The following is a 16,269-nucleotide window of genomic DNA, read 5'->3' as shown; positions in this document are numbered from 1 at the left end:
TACCTAAATGGCCTTCATCCTTGCATTTTAGGTAGGCCAGATATCTATAAGTGTTGTATTAGCATTGTTGGTGAGGCACCGGAAGGTATGGTATAGCTCCAAGGAGCTACTCACAGAGTCAACGTGGATTCTGGAATTGTTGGCATGTGGCAGACAAGGTGGAAAACTCTCGAAAGCTCACGCCAAGCCTGTGGTAGGTAATAGATGCAAGAGTGCCTATGCCGCCATGCGAGGAATTCCCTACCCAAAAGCAAGGAAGGCCCATGGGCTGGGAATCCATCAATGAAGCTATCACCCAAGCTCGGGAGAGGTAACATCATGGAACACCTTAGATTGACATTAGCAGAGTGGCGAAATATTGATGTATATCTGGGGGTCTACCAGACCTCTAAGACAAAGGCGTGGTAGAGAAGACTAGCTCAAGGAAGCCTGTGTAGCGGTAGAGCTTGTCTTCGGGGAGATTGTAGAGATCCTTATCTAAGCCAACACATGAGGCTGAGCTGAAGCCCCATGACTGAGTCATGGTGGAAAGGAAAGGAAAGGATTTGTTGCAGTGCTAAGGAGCGAAGCCTTAATTTTATAGAAATGATATGGATAACCTTATCCTTTGCAGATCAGAACCTTAGGTGGGAAGGCTTCCTATTGGTGGAGCCAGATTTTCCCTTCATGCGATTGGATAGGAGAATGGTGATGTGGCTAGAAAATTCTTGGAAGAGTTGGATCAAGTAAGTTAATTTAATTAATTGTCGAGAATTTTGTCACTTGACGGACTCGAGATCGTCAATATACAGATCCTGTAATGGAAAATTGATGTCAGAGAACCATTGTCTAGGATGGACCCCGGAATCCCATAACTAATTGTGAATTTGGAATTAAATTAGAGCGTCGGGATCCAGGATTCGAGAAAGGAAATCTTGGAAGGTCGAAATTCCTGGGAGTCTCAGACCCTAGAATCTTGTAACTAAATTCAAATTGAATTTAATTAGAGAGACAAGATCTGAGATTGAGGACTTATAGGTGAGACAGTTGTTAATACATTATTGTCCGGAGGTGACGTCAGCTTGACATGTCAGCAGACATGTGGAAAGTAGTTATGGGCTTTTTAGGTACTCAAAGGACAATACATGGGTGACACATGGATCTCTCACAGGTCGACACATGCAAGGGATGATGTTAGCATTATTGTTAGAAAAATGATATATATGAAAAAGAAATGCAAGACATATAATATGCGGAAAAACACAAACACATAAAACCAAAGAGACACAGATATACGTGGTTCACCCAGTTTGGGCTACGTCCACCCTAAATAGCCAGTCCTTCCTTTCTATTATCCAGCAAAATGAAGAGACACAACCTACAGCAGATCCGCTATAATATCCTCTGTTTTCTCTCACAGCCTCATCCTGGTGTGGGGAATATTGGAGGTTGGCATCCCATAACATGGTATTACCTGAATTGTTTTAGAGTAGCAGGAACTAGGGATCGTCAGTTGACGACATGCGGGACAATGGATAATTTCTCTATCATCTGGTACAACTGACCTAGAATCCCAGAGGGCCCAGAATCCTGGAATCTCGTAACCAATTTGAAATGAATTGTTGAGAAGTTTTCGAGAACCTAGGAACACGAGATTATGAGTTGGAACTCTTGTGATTGCATTCAAGCGGTAATCTCGCTATGATTTTGAGATTTCATTCGGGATTTGACCCTGATGGGTTGTGGGAAGCACTGAGTTAAAGGTTGTCGAAAAAGGAGAGAAAATAAAAAAAAAATTATACCCCATTCGGGTATGTTACAGATCGGTATCAAAGTGGTACGTATCAGAGTGGTTTGGTACCCCATTCCTTCAATGTTAAAGGAGGGGTTGGGTACATCACAAATATGAATAATAAGGTGTGACCCTATTAATGTATTATTTTAGTCCTTTCTCAATTCTAAGCATATCTAAGACCAACTCCATGGAATTCACCAATACCACAATAAATGATATGTTGACCCATAATTTACATAGAAAAGACAATCAAACCTCCCTATTATTATAGGGAAGCTAATCAAAACCATAAGTCGCTCATACGTTTAGTTACCTTTGAATGGGAAATATGTGAACTAGTTCATACAAAGATGTTTTTTTCTTGGATTAAGGGGATGGTTGGTATTAGGGTCAGTAAATAGTTGGACAATCATCTCTTGGTAATATGTAGATATTTCACCTCTTTTTTAATGATGTTAGTTGAATGGTATTCTCTCTTCCTATTCATATATTCATATATATTGGATAATTAGTCATAGATATGACCAATAGAAGCAACAATGGTTGAGTGAAGTAGCCTAAGAAAAATGAAATGGCTCTCTAGTATTTTAAGCTCACAAATTAGGTTTCTAATTTCATTTAGAAATTGATTAATTTCATTGTGTGGGTCTCATGGAGATGTTGGGAATAGGTTTTGGGTTTAAATCAGGGTTTTCCTCCATTTTAATAGAATAAAAAATGCATGTACATAATAATAAACAATTTACAAACTATTTAAATTTGTATAATTTAACATATATAAAAAGGAAAATTTACAATAAAACCTATCTCAAAATAGGAACTTCTCTATTGCAAAAAATGAGTGCAATGTTGCTAAACTTTCTCATGCTTGTCCTTGTGAATTATAGTTTGAATTAGCATGAAAATGTATGAATAGGTTGGAGAAAACATGGAGAAAAGGCATTGTGCATAGGAGAAATGAATAAAAAAAGGTCATGGTTTTTGTTTTTTTAAGTGTTCATTGATAGAAGAATGCACATGTGTTAATAACATGTGCACACTTTTAAGAACATGCATGTGTTCCTAACATATGCATTTTTATCATTTAGAGTAAACTCTATGTAGAACTCAATATGGAGGTGGGTATGGTGAGTGTATGGAGGCTCGATAAGGGTCATAGCCATTCAAATAGGAATGTTTGGACATTCCTAGAATTTGTGTGTATTCATGATTTTCACATTGAACATGCATTCTTGTTGTAGAAATTTTGAGAACGAAGTATGTGTAGTTGCCCTAATATTCCCTTCTATATTACCTTATTGTTGATTCTTTGATTGAACAATTCTTTGTGGAAGTTTCTCAAATTGGAACTTCAATAGTGGTTGGGGTGAGTATATATCTACTAATGTTTAATTTTGAATTATCAATGGGAATAATTCATTTATATAAGGAGTTATATTCATGAATGGACTTTGCAAACACAATATTATATATCTTGAACTAATTGTATTGTATTCCCCTTCTCCATATTGTGATTATTGTAGTTGTTGTTAATAATGTTCTTGTTGTTAACATCTTCTTGTGAATTGAAAGCTCATTTTTTGTTGTTTCTTAAAGTTTCCTGGTGAAGTCAGCAACTTTTGTTTGTTATTGTTGGTTTAACCTTTTCTTGTTGTTTGGATTGCTTGATGCAAATTATAAGGCTACATGCAAAGAAGCATCTATGCATGATCAACATTTTAGAGCTTATAGTAAACACTATGCAAAATGAAAGTGTGTTCCCCCTGGGACATATGGAAATGTGTAGTTGTATCTTTGTTATGCCAATTTGTAAATCCATGGAAGAAAACTAAATGCTTTTATACATAAATATATATGCATTGTTAATATATAACTATTAGGTTATTGAGCTTTGAGATATTAATTATTGGTATTAGCATATAAAAATATAAATATGATGCTAACTTTAAGCTTTGTGAGGCTTGAACTTTAGTTTCCATTCATTTATGTCTTAGTAATTCATATTGCTAAAACTTGGTTATGTGTTGCAATATATACAAATTGTATATTAAAGGGTGAAATGTTTTTTATATTTCTCTATAAGGTGTAATGTACTTTAAGATGAGAGCAATTCTTAATATTATTTTTCACTTGCACAATAGTGCATTATGTGATTATATAATTTTTATGGTCACAATAAGTATGTCGCTTACTAGGACTTTATTGATCCCTTTCATATTTGTCATTTGTATCATCATTTTCTTCTTCTTAAAGCATGAATCATAGGTTAATATAAAATGTAAATGTCATGCTTTTGTTAAATGAGTTGTGGGTTAATGGAAAATGTCAAATGCATGCCCTTTCACTCAAGTGATTTTTTTCAAGTTGCCAAAAATATTGCACATTCACTTTCAAGGACATAACTTTACTTGTGTTTCAGGTATGTATTGTTTGTTTTCTAGACATTGGTGTCTTAATTTATTTGCACTATGTGAAAAATTAATGTGGGGTGATTGTGTACAAAGATCAAATGACATATAAAAGTAGATTTTATGTTGTAATATTATTTTGAATTGAAAAAGAAAACGTTGATTGAAATGATTTTATTATTTTCAATTATTGCTTACCACATTGTGTTATGTTAGAAGCTATAAAATGTATAATACATTCTAGCACTAAGCATTTTAAGGGTGCTACTTTACACTATCAAACACGTTTTTATTTTTATTTTTTGATATATACAAAATTGGACATGAATACAAATTACAATCTTGATCATGGAAATATTGATAATAGAGATCCATAAAGATCTTGTAGGAAAAGCCAAAGCTTATTACTCCAAGATTCACCATAGCTCAAACCTTCTCTAAAATGTTGGACTTGTTCAAACTTTTGCATAATTTCTTCTACATCTCTTGTAGACATTGTTATCACTTCTACTTTTGGATCTACTAAGATTCTTTGTAGATTCTCTAATACCATTGAACAACCAAACACCCTTACTTTTTGGAGTGTTTGAGATTCAAATAACTTTTTGGCAATGTGTGTAATGCTTCACACTGCATCATGGTAAATACTTTGAGCATAGGCATTGCCCCATCTTCTATTAATGGTAACTCCTCTAATTCATCTAAACAAACTAATGAAAATATTTCTAATAAATAAAATGCTCCAATCTCACCAAACTCTTTAGGAAATTTCCTTAACTTTACGCAATTAAAAATATCTAATCTCTTCAAACTCCTCTAACGTAGGACAATTCCACAATTGAAGATGCACCAAATTGTGAAATTTGGAAAACTTACTTTCCATCTTAACCACGTGGGAGCACTCTAAACTGAACCTTCTCAACTTTGACATGTTGAATATGTCGAAAGGTAATTCTGTCATCGATGTACGTTGCAACTCAAGTGTCTCCATTTGAAACATGCTCCCCAATGTCCCTTCACTAATTTTTTCTCTGTTGTTTGGTACACGTAACACTTTTAATTGTGTTAGACTACTCGAATCTGCAATGGAAGCCACTTTTTTCCATCCCCTCTTTTTATCACGTGTTGCCCACATGTTACTGCACTATCTCATGTCTAACACCTGCAAAGAGGTAAGTCCTGAGAAGCTACTAGGAAAACATTGCAAATCATCACAACGAGACATTCTTAGATACTGTTGAAAATGGCAACAAGAAATTTCTAAAAATAGCACTGTTATAAATAGCAATTTGGGTGCCAGTGTTGGATTGAGCAACAGGGAATGAAAAATGGAAGTGCTAAAAATAGCATTCTATTTTTAGCAATTCAGGATGGATTCCTATTTTAGTCAGTCCCGGGACTAAACATAGGAAGTAAAATTCGAATTTGATATTAACAACAGTTTGAAAATTATTAATTAACTCATCTTGAGTTAATTAGTTAAGGAAATTCAAACTTGAAGTCTATGTGGGGACATGCAACATTTTATCTATTAATTAAGGAATTTATCCATCAGTTAAAGAGAAAAGGATGAGTTGTAATATTGAGTTGTAATTAGTTGGCTTAGTTAACTGAGTCAAGTCCAGTTATATTTGATTTAAATAGTTTGTTTAAATTAAGTAATTTCAGTTAGTTAATGCATGCTTGCATATCACTGTTGCACTTCAGATAACTAAAGATTCTCTCATGAATAACTCATGCATGTCAATTCAGATAGAGACTCAGTTGAGATCAGAAAAGGGACAGTGTACTATCAGTTGGATGAATATTTTTCCTATAAAGGAAGCTCATCGATGATGAGGATTTATCTCCTTCAGGACTGCGTAGTTGGATCAGAGGTTGGTGACTGTGTGAAGAGGCCAATTCACACAAGTGGCTGCACTGGACCCCAATCAAAATTGTGCAAAGAAAGAGGAGGCTTGGAGGGCAGACCAGAGGTTAGATAGAGGCCTTTGACTGTCTATGAGTAGCAGAGGTATTGCAGAGAGAGCAAGATAGCTTTCGAGCTAATTCTTTTTGTAATACTGGCTATATTTCCACTTGTATGATAATACAGAGTTGGGGTTTTTGGCTGAGGCTTTCCCCGGGTTATATCTTCTATGTTATGTGTGATTGATTTCTCCATATCAGCTATATGCGTTCTTATTGATGTTTCCCATGTTCGATTAAGCTTCCGCTAAATTGTCTGTAGAAGTAGATCAAGTGTTTTGGTTTAGTATATTGCATTACCAGGTGATCTACAGGTGGGAATTTCTACATGGTATCAGAGCTAGATGATTTGTAGAAAAATTCTACATGGTATCGGAGCACAGGTGATCAAGGAAGAACAATATACAAGAAGGGAGAAGTTGAAGTTTGTGATTCCTGAATATAGAAATCGAGTTCTTATCACATCTCTATTTCACCTATGGCGTTCTATGGTTTGAGACTCAAATATGCCCTTGATGGCAGTTAGAATTATATAGCCTGGAAGGATCCCATGGAAGCAGTACTAGAGGATAACGGTCTAAAAGACTTCATTTATACAGAAGTCCTCAAGCCAACTGGTGCTGCTGTATTGGCTGAATGGAAGAAATTTGTGGCTAGAACAAGGAGAATCCTTCTAGAGGGAGTTCGAGGTCACATAGTCTCGAGTCTCCATGGGAAGGAGACACCATTTTCAATGTGGAAAACATTGAAAGATCTATATCAGAATAGGAGTGATTAGAGGAAGCTGGCACTGAAAGACAAGCTTTGAAAGATCAAGTGTGAAAAGGGTGACCCGTTCTCTACATATCTGAACAAGCTCACCACATGTAGGGATGAGCTTGGAAGTGTAGGGATCGCGACAGCTGAAGATGACATGGTGAGTCTTGCACTCCTCGGTCTGCCTAAGAGCTGGCATAGCTACCAGGACTCGGTCAATGGAAGAGAGAAACTTCTAGATTGGGAACGACTTTGGTCGGATTTAATGCAGGAGGAGATAAGAAGAAGCACCAGAGATGGTTCTTCATCCATTGAGGATGAAGAAAACTATGCCTTAGCGAGTAAGGCTAAGAAGGGGAAGGAGAAGGTTTCTCATTCTGAATCCAGTTCTTCCCATGGTGGGAAGAAGTTTGACAAATTGAAAGTGTGATGCTTTTGTTGTCATGGGGTGGGCCATTTTGCTACAAATTGTCCACTAAGGAAATCCAAGAAGGGATCCGTGGAAGGATTAGAAGGCGAGGTACTGGCCTCACAGTTCGAGCTGGATTTCACACTATTCACATGCATGGCTTCATCCATGATGGGAAGTGGTTGGTTTCTTGACAGTGGAGCTTCTTTCCACATGACTGGCGACAAGACTTTGTTCAGTACTTTGGAGGAGAAAGATCTCTAGATACTCATAGTGATGGGTGATGATGAAAAGTATAGTGTCTCAGGTGTAGGCACAATTATTTTACAGAGGGAGCATGGAGCTCACCTTACCTTGACTGATGTCAAGTATGTACTAGGACTGAAGAGAAACTTGGTGTCGATCACGATGCTGGAAGACAAAGGCTATGATGTAGTCTTCAGTAGGGGAAAAGTTTTCCTTAGACACATCATCACTAGACAGGAGAAGCAGATCGGTTCACGGGTCAAGAACCTATATGCTCTTGAGGTTCAAGATGCATGCAAAGCCTTGAGGAGCAAGGAAATTGATGGAGACTTGGTGGTTGAGAGGGGGAGCACATTACCTCTCAAGAAGTCTCAAACGATTGTGGAGGAGCCACGAATGGTGAAGCAACTTCAGGAGGTTATGGAGCAGCCACAACTGGGGAAGTCGAGAGGAGACATAGTGGAGGCATCCACTCATGCAGAGACCTCTAGTAGGGGGGAAATTTGAGCCAGGTGGGCAGAGGGATCACATGCAGCCATACCTCTAGGTAGGAGGTGGGGCGATGTGGAGTGATTGTCCGAAGGAGGAGGGGCAGGATCCTTGAGGTACCCAACCTCTTTGATTCGAATTTGCTACAGGAGCCCCGACGAGGAGTAGCAGGACTTGCTGATTGGGTAGAGACAAATGCGGATGGAGTGGCAGAGAAAGCTACAGTGTAGGAGTCCCAGGACTGTGTAGAGCTAGCAGGCTGCAATGATGTGAGAGGCACAGGAGTGTTGCACCAGTACAGGATGGCACAGAGAGTTATGCAACTGTGCGGGATGCATGGAGTGTTGCAGTAGCTCAGAGGTCAGAGAGGGAGCACTTGTCAGCAGCAGGTAGAGCTTCAGCATCAGAGTATGTTTCTAGCCCAATAGAGAGGTTAGTGGAAGTTTTTTTTGTTCCGAGAGTTGCTGGAGCAACCACACTTGGTAGAAGTGTTGCATGCAGAACATTCAGAAGGTACAGGTTCGGGTTCGAGAGGAAGCCTTTCTTGTTGAGAGGGAGTGTTGAAAATGGCAACAAGAAATTGCTAAAAATAGAAGTGCTAAAAATAGCACTGTGTTGAAGCCCCAAAAATTGGGTCTACAACAAGGGGGATACCCACCCGGTCCGGACCTTGGTTAGTGGCTCCTTTTCCATTTGGTATAGTGGGTCCAACTGGGGATATGGGATCAGTTTCCCAATATATGTGTGTGTGTGTTGAGAATTGATATTTCTTTTCTAATAATTCCTAATTAAAATGATTTTATTCTAAATATAATCTAACAACATGCAATTGTATTCTAATAAACAGAAATATCTAATTCTAAACTAACTCGGGATGTAATCTTTCCATTATGTGATCTAAAATAATTTCAAATAACAGTTGGTAATAAAAATCATTCAACTGCTATGAGAAAAGAATTCAATAAAGATAAACCATTTCGTATAAAAAGTTAGACGAAACAGTTGTGAAAAACATATCGCATAATAAGCTACTCATATATTAAACATAAATAAATAGCTATCACCATACAGAAGTGCCAAATGATAACTCAAGCATTCACACATTCATATATAAATAACTGAACATGAATATCACCTTAACACATAAGCAGAAACAGTTAAGAGATAAAAGTACCATTTATAACTAGTTCTACTCATGAGCTTCAAGCAATAATGATTTATCTCTTCTTAATCCAACATCCACTAAGAGTACAAAAGTGCAACATCAGTAGTAGATATTAAACACAGATATCAATAAATCTTGTTCCATTCATTCATCAAAACCTCCTCGGAGGGTGCAAAAGTGCATGTTCTGAGGACAAGTTTTTGACAAATTTCAGGACCCTTCTCTAAATGCATGAGAAGGGTTTAAATAATACTAGCTAAATCTAAAAATAATTTATTACAAAAATGTAGGATACAGTTTAAATGATCGTCCTCATTTCAGGAAAAAATAAAGTAAAACTAAAACTAAAACTAAATCTAAAACTAAAACTAAAACTAATAACTAACTATTTGTGTATATGTTCCTTGTAGTCGCAAGCGTTCAGCATTTGCTTGAGGAGAATTGGCTGGCCGACTTCCAACTTTAGCTATCTTGCGAAAACGGAATCGGTAAGAGCTGGTGCCATCATCTCGGCAGAATTGATGATACATTTGAGAGTCAGGCACTGGCTGTGTGGTTTTACCAAGTATGCCCAGAAAGAATCCCAATTCAACTTGGTTAACCTTTTGATTGACTCTGCCCTTTCTTGAGCCTTTTGTCTCCAGCTTGTCTGTAGATGTTGTACATTCGGTAGATATCCTGGAGTGGTCTCTGAGATCAGATTTTCCCTGTGTAAATTTTCATTGATGTAGTCAATGACATTATTTGCTGCTGTGGCTGCTTCTTCTGCCGCTTGTTCTGCTTTCCTGATCTGTGCATCCCACTTATTAAAGAGCATTTCTTTGTGGGTGTCATTGATTATTGGTGCGCCTGCCTTTTTCCCTTCCTCTGTTTCCTACCAAGCCAAATATTCAGTAACTCTTTTATCAATTAAATCATAATCATATTGCAAGTCCACGACTTGATTAGTAATTTTGTCGCTTGTTTCGCAATAAGAGCTCCAGTGTGATATTCTTTGGCACAATGTTTCTTATTGCTATAGTAGTTGATCATTTAAGGAAATGGATTCTGTGATGAATTCTATAAGCTTAGGATCATCCTTGTGCATCTCTTGCATAACCTGTAACTTTTTTTTTGTTTTGGCCAAACTGTTATGGTATCCTATCTACACTTGTTGAAAGTCCCGCTGTAATCTTTCAAGCTGTTTCTGTGCTTCGTTGTTGGCGTCGACTTGTTGTAGCTGTTGCCACAAAACTTGTATTTGATCTTCTTTTTCTTTCAGTAGCTTTTGTACCTCAGATGCTTTATCAATGGTCGCAGAGGCATATGCTCTTGCGATCTGGGATAATTTAGTGAGATTTTCAGTGGGATCGGTGGTAGGATCTTGCCAAAGGATGTCTAATTGTTCTGCATCATGAGAGAGCACGCTTTCCAATTTCCTTTTCTTTCTTTGTCTTCTCACCACAGCCTTATGCTGCGGGCTATAAAATACATCGAGAGGGGGAATTTCCTCTATTTTGAGCATAAGTTCAAAGGATGGGGTAATGGGAATATGTTCCATTTCTGGGACATTGCTGATTGTTCCTGTGACTATATCATTCATCGTTTGTACATTACTCTCAGGTGTTTTTGTGCTCTGTCCCTCAATATTGATTAAGTCATTGAATGTCTCCCATTCTTTATCTAGCTCAGTTCTGACTGATGGTGGCTGGACGATGAGAGGGGGAGGATATACCTGTGGAGAGGTCAAAACCTGTTGCTCTGGGAGCTCCTTAGACTGGGCAGTATCCCTTACTGACCCTTCGCTTTTATTATGGTCACTTTTGGACCTCTTGGAGTGTTCTAACGTTTCTCTCCCGGACTTAGATTTAGACCTGTCTATTCCTGAACTTCCACTGAGACTGATACTGGGAGTTGGTTCCCTCACGGGTTCCAAGCGTAATTTATCCAAAGGGATATTAGCTAACCTCCTTTCTCTGTATATTTTGAATTCTTGAAATTCTGCTGGAGGAAATCGCATTTGGGCCGAATGCAGAACTTCTTTAAGTGTACTTTTCTGTTGGAACATATCATCAAAAAGATCATCTTCTTTAGAAAACACCTTTATTTTGACTGCAGTAGTGAAATTCTTAACAATATCAGAAGGGTCGAACAGTCTTCCTGGAAATTTGAACAATCGTAGACATAACATGTTGTTTACTTCTTTGAATGCATGGCCTACATCAAATAGTGAAAAGGCCCCACAGGCCACAGGAAATTGTGGCCAAATGGCCTTCTTCTTGTCCTTCAAATCTTTACTCATACCTCCTTCTCCGCAAGTCTGATAAGCAATCTCTCGTGCCAGTAGTTTATCAGGAACATATAAAGGTAAGACATGAGGGGAAGCGAGACTTCCGAATACCCTAACATATGTGAAAAGTTCTTCTCCGAACCATCTTGTGACAGGGAGCATATCAACCTCTGCTTCGGGAGAAAATCTTGGAGCGTCTTTATCATATAGCATTTTGTACAGAGGTAACATGATTCCATGACAAATCTTGTAGAAATACGGAGTGAACTTGGAATCCCACAATTCTTTGTGATAAATATGAATGGGTAAGGGATCTTGAGTAGTCCATTTCCAACCCATTAGAGGAAACTTGGAAATATAATAGATTGCATCCATCACATATGCAGATAAGTAGAAAGGGGGATAAATTCTCTGAGAAATAGTTCTTTTAGACTGGTAATTCAAAATGGTTGTGGCTAAATTGTCAGACAATATCTTAGCCCAATCCACAATAGTAGCATTAGTGGCAGCATCCAATAATGGTAGCCATTCAGATGAAAATTTGTTAATGTCTGGCTTTCCAAAAAGTCTACAGAGCATAGCAGCAGCAAAGCAATATGGGGAGGTGAGAGAACCAGTACTATACATACCGTGCTTATCCTTTTTTAGTGGTTCATCCCTTCTTTACCAATCCTTGGTGCATTCTGCTAAATCCTCATTTTCTTTAGTGAACTTCTCCATGAACTATTTGTTATAAGTCACCTGTGGCTCTGGTAGATGATACATGAGCCTCAAATCTTGTGGAGTGAATGAGCCAATGAGTCCTTGACCCTAAGTCTTGAATTGTCTGTTTGTGATATCAACACTATCTAGTATCCATTTAACCATGTCCGTGTATGGAAGAATTTTGGGCCTCACCGCTATCCTGTGCAAGAATGAACATTCTAGGTCTGTAATAGATGCCTCAGAAGACCCGTGTGAGTCTGCAATAGCTGTAACCTCCATTACCTTGGGATTTTCTTCCTTGAGTAGACTGTACATGACTTCCCAAGTAGTAATATCAGCATCTTTGTTACAGGTGGTGTCTGTGCACAAGGGCGTCATTTCTTTATCTTCAGAACTCGGAGCTTTACCCTTCTTTCCCATAATATCCTGAACACTGGTATGTACACTTCTCTACTCTTTGCTCCTGCAGTTTACAAATGAGGTGAGAATAATGATAAGAAAAAGGTGACGGGAAAGCTTTAAATGCAAAAAACATATAAAATATACCACCTTACGTGAAATGGCTCTTCGATAAGATCAAAACCATATTTCATTAATGATTTCCAACTAACTCATTAATTAACATTAACGCACATAATCGGGCCTCAGTTTATGGAAAAAGCTTTTTCGAACAACGAGCCCTGAAGATCTACGATAAGGCGATTTTGCGATTTGCTTCGCAATATCGCAGTATCGCAGATCGCAATATCACAAATCGCAATATCGCAAATCCGTTGCGTGTGGTAATCATCCATCAATGTGTTTTCTACGAAATGTGATTTGCGAGATGCACCATCGCATATCGGTGGTTTAAGGCATTTCAGCGTAAGTGATGTTTGAGGCATGCGATGCGATGAGGGTCTTTTGATGTGTGATTTCGCATCGCGATTTCGCAATCTTAGAATTCCGCTTGTAGGAAGGCATCCATTACCCTTTTTGTGATGCGACACGCTTTAAGGAGTGATTTTATTCCAACTTATCATAAAACTTAAGTCTTTTTAGATTTTTCGAGGGTATTTTCCTAAGTTTATGATAGTAAGCTTTATTGAAAAAGGAAATACAAGCATTAATCGATTTTTTAAATTTTTGAATAAGGGTCCCCACTTATTTAGTATTAGTGATAAACCTAAATAAGAGGGGGGGGTTGTTGCTGGCCACAACAATTGGCGATTCACTTGGAAGAACCAGTTATCTCTGCTTTTCTTTTGAAATTTCTAAACTTCCAAAACAGAAATTTTTCTAGAAAATCAAGCTTTATTATAGAAAGATAAAATACATTATGCTTTTAGCTGTCTATGATAGCTTGTTTCTTCTATGTTAACTTTGGTTATTTACTTCCTAGAGCTAGTCATTGTATCTACATCAGTCACTACTTGGTTTATAAAGATAAAAACAAAGCATTCTCTATAAATCAGTTTTAAATTTTCTCATTTGTCGTAGGTAGAGCCTCTGTTTCCAGCAAGCATTTATAGCCTCGACAGGGTTACCTGTTACCCAGCAATTATCCTGTATCCCACTTGGAGAAATATACAATTTTCAAAGAGAAATCCATATCTACATTTATTGCTTTCATTTTCTTTTAATCCTTAAATAACAATGCCTTGGTTTGGTAGCCAAATTATGACAGTGCCACTCACTTGATTTATAGCTTTGCTGAACAAGCTAGCTCGTGATGAGACCCCTTGTCTTTTGATTGGAACAATCTCGAGTCATTGCCCTGTTGTGGTATGCAGTTTTGGCAAAGTCAGCAAGCTATAATATCTATGATCATGATAAGTCGACTCGTGATGAGACCTCTTATTCTTTAAGTTAAAGCGTATCATTGGATTATTCCTTGAAGCTTGTAATTCCCTAGGTGGGGAGGAAATCATTGTTTCCTTAAGAATAGCTCTGGACGACAATGGTTGAGTTTTTTGGAAAGAGATTTTTTACAGAGAATCTTCGTTTTGTTATTGATACCTTTCATTTGACTGATATAAAACAAATTCTCACTAAAGGTCGCTTTTTATCAAAATTTACAAGGTTGAAACTAGTATCATATTTAGGCTTATAGCCTTTGACTATATCTTTGAATAATAATGACCAATTTTCTAAATCATTTCTATTTATACAAGCGAAAAAACAAAATCTAAAAGAAATACTTTTCTTTTTTGTGAATTCCAAATGTAACCATTTACAACTGGTTTTATTATTAAAATAAAGGAAAAACTAATCTACAAAAATAGAAGAATGATCTCCTATGGAAAGTATTTTTTGAGGATCTGTCCATTAACAGGTAAAGATTCTCTTTTTCTTGTTAAATCTTGTAACATAAAAGTAGATGGGCCTATGATTTCTGCAATTTGGAAAGGGCCAAGCCACATTCATTGAAACTTTGTATGTTTGCCCTTTTCCTCATGAGCCTTATCCCATTTTAAAACTAGATCTCCCATCTAAAAGTCCTTTCTGGATATCATGTTTGAATCAAAAGAATCTTTTTACTAATGCTTGGTGATGATCATGAGTTATTTTAGCCTATTCTCGTTGCTCTTCTAGCTTAAGTATTTCCAGCTGCCTTAGTTGTAAGGAATAAGTTGGTGCTTCATTAATATATTGAACCAAGGCCAAAGAGGGAATTTCTAGATGAGTTGGAAGAACTACTTCTTTCCCATAAACTAAATTAAAGGGAGAAGTGCCAATAGAGGCTTTCTGCGTTATTCAGTCTGCCCATAAAGCATATATTAAAGACTTGTGCCAATTCTTGTGAGTTTGATCAATGGTTCGCTTAATAATTCTGATTAAGTTTTTATTTGTGGATTCAGCTAACCCATTCCCCTGTGGGTAATAATTGGCAAAGTATTTAAGCTTAAAACCTCTTTTGAGTGCAAATTCAGTCATAGCATTGCCAGAAAAATAAAATGCATTATCAAACATCAAAGCAGAGGGTAAACCAAACCTGGTGATTATGAACTGATCTATGAAATCAATGATGTGTTCGGCATTAGTTGTCTTGAGAGGAACTACTTCTACCCATTTAGTAAAACAATCTATAGTTGTAAGGATATACCTATGCTGTTTAGAAGAGTGAGGAATGATCTCACCTATTATATCCAATCCCCATTGATCAAAAGGTTGTTCAATGTTGACTGGTTGCAAAGGCAACGATGGTTTCTTTTGTCTCCCAGCAGCAGTTTGACAAACTTGACATTTCCTTACGTAGCTATGTGCGTCTTTGAATAGTGTGGGCCAGTAATAGCCTGTGTAGAAGATTTTATGTGCAGTAGCATCTCCAGCATAATGTCCACCTGCTGGTCCATCGTGGAGTTCCTGCAACACCTTTTCAACTTCAGATTTCTCAAGACATCTAAGGAGAACAGAATCATAATTCATCCTAAAAAGTACATCGTTCACGAGCTGATATTGCTTAGCCTTCAACCTTAGAGCTCTTTTCTTTGTATAATCAAGGTTTGAAGGGGCATATCTGTTCTTTAGATAAAATATGATATCAACATATAATGAATCAACATCGTTTAGGCTTACCTCGTACATTTGTATCTCTGTAGATGGTATTTTGGAAATAAGCGATGCTCCAGCCAGCATTTTGCAAAATCCTTGACCTTTTACAATACTTGTTGGTTTAATTTCAACGTCATATTCTTGTAATGCGGTAACCCAATTGGCTCTTTTCTCACCCACATCTTTCTGTACTAAGAGATTTCTTACTGCTGGAAACGGTACTATGATTTTTGTATGGGTTTTAAGCAGAAAGGGTCTGAAATATTTTATCGCTTTGAAAACAGCATAAGCTTGTTTCTCTATGTCTGAATAATTTAACTCAGCCCCTTGTAGATTTGAACTGAAAAAAGAAATTGGGGCTTCTGCCTTGTCTTTATTTTCTTGAGTGAGTATCGCAACATATGATCTATCAAAGGAAAATGTATATAAAATGAAAGGATTGGAAAAATTTGGAGTTGCTAAAGATGGAGTGTTAACAATCGCTTGTTTGATTAGATTGAATGCTTCATATTCGTCTTGGCCCCATTTGAATACTGAGTTCTTTTT

The sequence above is a fragment of the Pinus tabuliformis genome, chromosome 6 (assembly GCF_031772625.1).
Source record: "Pinus tabuliformis cultivar Carrire ecotype Pingquan chromosome 6, CPIR1, whole genome shotgun sequence".
NCBI classification, from domain to species: domain Eukaryota; kingdom Viridiplantae; phylum Streptophyta; class Pinopsida; order Pinales; family Pinaceae; genus Pinus; species Pinus tabuliformis.
This window is presented reverse-complemented; position numbering follows the sequence as displayed.